Here is a 5,815-nt window from a genome sequence, read left to right as displayed (position 1 = left end):
AAGTTGAATTGTGAAAATATTCACTATCTGTAGTTATTAGCAAGTTAAGTAATATTTTCTTATAATTTGCAAAGTATCAAACTTAGAACAGTTGAGCTTCTGTCCTCAAATCACTAATTTAGGATAAAAAAATAGGAAAAAAATGAGTATCTAATGATTAACACTTTTTTTGATTGACAAACACATGTTGCAAATAATGAATACTTCTTTTGCACACATCTGTACTAAGTAACTAGTTGGCCAAAGTGATTATTTTATTGTTAGTGTTTTTCTACAATATATATCAGACACTTTAAAGAGATAAATGAAAGTTTGCCCTACACAATGCCAATTTTTTTTATTGAATTAAAAAGAATAGGAAATACAGAAACATGTATCAGTTTCCGGTAATACTTCTTACTCAAGAGAAATGCCTCTGGTTTAGCATGTTAATATTTCAAACAGTCTTGAAATTCTACTATTCCTGTTCCAGTTCCTTTGTTTTAAAAAACTGAATTTAGCAAGAGAGAAAGGGAAGGAGAGGCATGAAAGGATTTAAACCTATCAAGTGCCTAATATATGCCACATAATATATTAAGAGCTATGTGTACATTTTCTTATTTTACCCTCAGAACAATCCCACAAGATAGACATTTTATCTGCAGTTTACTAATGAGAAATCTGAGGCATAGAATTGTGTTTACAAATACAGTTATTAAATGATAGAGCCAGGATTTGAATCCAGGTATTGGTTAACTAAACCCAGATCACCTTCACCAAAAACACAGGCAACTTAATATTTGGATTAAAGGTCAAAAATTATGTTTAGTAATATGAATTTATAAGATGAAAACTGAACTCACAAGTTAAGAGAAGCAGCAAATGCCCATAAATAATATAATATAAAGAAAAATCCGATAATATCATACGGAGTACAGAATTGAAATGCTAAAGTGTCTGAATTTAGATTTCCCTAAAGGACTTGGGTGTGGGTAGATTATTCACAAAATGGGTATAGACAGCACAAGTGAGAGTGCAGAGTGAGATAGGAAAGGGCAAAACACCAGTAAATAGTCTTAGCAAATAGATATGATGGGCGACTGATGCTTAATCCCATTGGGATTTAGGTGGAGTGTATTTCACAATTACTCCACCAGGGGATAGGAAGCTGGGATAGTTACCTATCCACTACCATCTCTTGTTTAAGGATTATCCCTGAGGGGCAGTGGTGGGGGCAGGGAGTAAATCCCTAACACTTCAGGGCTTCCTTGTACTTCTGACACGGGCACTGGAGAAAGTTCTATGGCAGAGAAGCAGAGATGTGAGCACTTGAGATGGGAAACTGTCAGACTGCACATGCACAGGACCTGTCCACAACCAGAGGGGAAGCGGGTGAGCAACAACACAGTCAGCCACATGTGGGAATGTAAAGAAGAGACTTGAAGGAATATTGAGGGTATCGGGGTAGGCATCAGAGAGGAGATGACATGAATGGGCTTTGAAGGATGAACAGAATTTAACTCAGCTAGGTGTGGCAAGAAAAGTAGAGTTGAGTTTTGTTCAATTTCAGTTGACCTCAAAAGTCAAATTGAAAACTACAAGCCATTTGTCCCACCATTCCCTACCACAATTCCAAACCCTCCCTTATTTTATCTACTGATTTTCCATAGCAGTTATAAACATACTATGTTATTTACTTATTTGTTATATTTATTGTTTACTGTCTATACTACTCATCTTCACTAGAATATAAGTTTCAGTAGGATAGGACTATTTGTTTCTTTTATGCACAAATGTATGCTAACTGCTGAGAACAGGGCCTGGCGCTTCAGAGTTGTTTAATATTTGTTAAATGAAATAATGAGCCTGATCATTCAGCTCTTGAGTTACTGGATGGCTATCTCTAAGTTTAATGACAATGGAGAATCTGAATGGAAAAGAAGAATTAATGAATTCTGTGTGGAGCCCACTTGAATCTGAGGTACCTATGAGACATCCCAGTCATGTTTCAATACAATGAGAAAGGAGAAGGGCAGGAACTGATGCTCGATTGGCACTCTGTTTTCATTTTTTAACTTGATATTCAGATCATACATTTGGTACATTTTCAAGGATCTTTTTCCTTAGGAAATCATCTATATTTATGGTATTAATATACTCTGGCAGGCACAATAATCTCACATTTTTCTGGCATCATCTATCCTTAAGGGCCTCTAGGCTTTTGTGCTGAAAAGTTATTTCTCATATAGTTTTGCATTTACTTCTTTAAACTGAGAACATCTGTCCCAGGAGCTGATTCTGTTTGGCGGCTCCCACTCAGTCAGTTGGACCTTTAACATCACTACTAAACTCATGAATCTGCTTTCCCTGGGACTCACTCTTCTGCCCTAATATCTCACAAAATTTTCCTCCAACAATGGGTTGTACTATGACATACAGTCTTTAGAGGTAGACACTGTCCTTTGATTTTGTCTCACAGGCAGTCTTACAAGCAAGATTATCTATTTTATAGCTAGAACTGACACTTATGCTGGATGATCAGACAGAAGAAATAAAGTTTCCCAATGTGGTAGCCAACATCTGTTTCTGACATTAAGTTTACACTTGTTTCACCCTAATAAAATGAAATTCAGTTACAGACATACCTCAGAGATACTGTGGGTTTAGTTCCAGACCACTGCAATAGATCAAATATCGCAACAAAGTGAGTCCCACAAAGTTTTTTGTTTCCCAGTGCATATAAAAGTTATATTTATAATATGCTATAGTCTACTAAGTGTGCAACAGCATTATATAAAAAATATACATACCTTAATTTTAAAATACTTTATTGCTAAAAAATGCTGACCATCATCTGAGCCTTCAGCAAGTCTTAATCTTTTTGCTGGTGGAGGGTCTTGCCTCAATGTGGATGGCTGCTAACTCATCAGGGTGGTGGTTGCTTAAAGTCGGGGTAGCTGTGGCGATTTCTTAATATGCAACAGTGAAGTCTGCCACATCAATTGACTCTTCCTTTCATGAATAATATTTCTCTGTAACATGTGATGCTGTTTAATAGCATTTTACTTACAGTGGAACTTCCTTTTCAAAATTGGAGTATATTCTTTCAAACCCTGCCACAGCTTTACCAACTAAGTTTATGTAATATTCTAGATCTTTTGTTGTCATTTCAGCAATCTTCACAGCATTTTCACCAGTAGCAGATTATATCTCAAGAAACCATTTCCTTTGTTCATCCAAAGGAAGCAGCTCCTCATTTGTTCAAGTTTTATCATAAGATTGCAGCAATTCAGTCACATCTTCAGGCTCTACTTCTATTGCTAGTTCTCTTTCTATTTTTTACCTTATCTTTAGTTACTTTTGCCACTGAAATCTTGAAACCCTCAGAGTCATCCATGAGCATTAGAATCAAATTCTTCCAAAATCCTTTTAACTGATGTCGATATTTTGACCTTTTGTTCTTCCTGTGAATTGTAAATGTTCTTAAAGGCATCTAGAATGGTGACTCCTTTCCAGAAGGTTTTCAATTTACTTTGCCCAGACTGATCAGAGGAATCACTAACTATGGCAGCTCCAGACTTACAAAATGTATTTCTTAAATATTAAGTCTTAATAGTTGAAATTACTCCTTGATCCGTAGGGTATAGAATTGATGTTGTGTTAATAGGCATGAAAACATTACTCTCATTGAAAGACTCCATCAGAGCTCTCAGGTGACCAGGTACATTGTCAATAAGTAGTAATATTTTTAAAAGAATCTTTTTTGCTGAGTTGTAGTTCTCAACAGTGGGCTTAAAATAGTCACTAAACCATGTTGTAAACATACGTGTTGTCATCTGGGCTTTGTTGTTCTATTTATAGAGCACAGGCAAAGTAGAGTTCCCATAATTCTTAAGGGCCTTAGGATTTTCAGAATAGTGAATATGAGCACTGGCTTCAACATAAAGTCACCACCACCTGCATTAATTGACCTTAACAAGAAAATCAGCCTGTCCTTTGAAGCCCTGAAGCCAGTCATTGACTTCTCTTTAGCTGTGAAAGTCCTAAATGGCATCTTCTTCCAATATAAAGCTGTTTCGTGTAGATGGAAAAAATGGTTTTTTTGGTGTGGCCACCTTCATTATCTTCACTAGATCTGGATTACTTGCTAAAGCTTCTAAATCAGCACTTGCTGCTTTACCTTGCATTTTTATGTTATGGAGATGGCTTCTTAAACTTCATGAATCAACCTCTGCTAACTTCAAACTTTTCTTCTGCGGCTTCCTCACCTCTCTCAGCCCTCATGGAATTGAAGAGAATTAGGGCCTTGCTGTGGATTAGCTTTGGCTTAAAAGCAATGTTGTGGCTGTTTTAATCTTTTATCCAGACCACTAAAACTTTCTCCATATAAGCAACAAGGCTCTTTCACTTTCTTATCATTCATGTTTTTACTGAAGAGCACTTTTAATTTTTTCCAGATTTTTTATTTTGCATGTTTGGTTAGAGACCTAACTTTCAGCCTACTCAGCTTTTGACATACTTTCCTCACTAAGCTTAATCATTTCTAGTTTTTGATTTAAAGTGAGAGATGTATGACTCTTTCGCTTGAACACTCAGAGGCCATTGTAGGGTTATTAATTGGCCTAACTTCAATAGTTTTGTGTCTCAGGGAATAGGAAGGCCCAAGGAGAGGGAGAGAGACAGGGAGCTGCCTGTCAATAGAGTAGTCAGAACACTCACAACATTAATTGACTAAGTTCTCCGTCTTATATGGATGTGTTTTGTGGCACCCCAAAACTATTGTAATAGAAACATTAAAGATCACTAATCACAGATCACCATAATGCATATAATTATGGAAAAGTTTGAAATATTGCAGGAATTATTAAATGTGACACAGAGACACAAAGTGAGCAAACCCTGTTGGAAAACTGGTGGTATTAAACTAGCTTTACAGAGGGTTGCCACAAACCTTCAATTCGTCAATAAATGCAATATCTGTAATGTGCAAGAAAGCAAAGGTCAATAAAATGAGGTATGCCAAATTGTGAAAATTTTTGTGTCTACAGCCATGCCACCCTGAATTAAGCCCAATCCTGTCTGATCTCAGAAGCTAAGCAGGGTCAGACCTGGTTAGTGCTTGGATGGGAGACCACCTAGGAAGACCAGGTGCTGTAGGTGTAAAAAATAATTTAAGAAAAAAGAGAGAAAATTTTTTGTTCTCATTTTTATGTTAATGAAAAGAAATGGTTTGTTAAGCAAATTAATAGAGGGAAACCATTGTGAACCGAAAGCTTACAGTTTATAACTAATTCAAAAAAGAAATTACTTTCAAGCAAGCTCAAGTACTTTAGAAGTATCATTTACATATAAATACCTGGGATGATAGGCTAATTACAATTGCTTTTATTTGTTCATTAAACCCATTTCTCTAAAACATTCTCTTGAACTACATTTTCATATTCTATCATCTAGTTTCCTTGAAAGTAAAACAATTGAGTTTTTTAATATTCAGTAATTGAGGTTTGTCACTAATTATGCTTCCAGCAGTGCATTTACCAGCTATGAAGCAACATTATCAGAATAAAATGTCAAAATTCCAGAGGTAAGTCTCAACACCAAGAAATTCCAGGTTTTATAGGGTTGTTTGAAAAGAAAGTACAGACACTGAGTGGATATGATTATGCCAGGAGCTGCAAATTCTTCTCTTGGACAATGGGAAAGCCATAGCTATGTAAAGCAATTCTTTCAAAGAACCCTTTGCCCTTAGGTGATAGAGGAGCAAACATAAAAATTTACCACCCCTTGATGACTTTCTCCACGTGTCTCATTGCCTGACCACTGATGTTTCTATTGC

At 36.1% G+C, this 5,815-nt stretch overlaps 1 pseudogene; it reads left to right on the top strand.

Moving 5' to 3' along the window:
• The first annotated feature begins 5,019 nt into the window (after positions 1-5,019).
• Positions 5,020-5,139, top strand: LOC111742918 (annotated as a pseudogene).
• The last annotated feature ends 676 nt before the right edge of the window (positions 5,140-5,815 follow it).

The sequence above is a fragment of the Pteropus vampyrus genome, unplaced genomic scaffold (assembly GCF_000151845.1).
Source record: "Pteropus vampyrus isolate Shadow unplaced genomic scaffold, Pvam_2.0 Scaffold103, whole genome shotgun sequence".
NCBI lineage: Eukaryota > Metazoa > Chordata > Mammalia > Chiroptera > Pteropodidae > Pteropus > Pteropus vampyrus.
The sequence above is the reverse complement of the archived record's forward strand: the minus strand, read 5'-3'. Positions and strand labels throughout refer to the sequence as shown.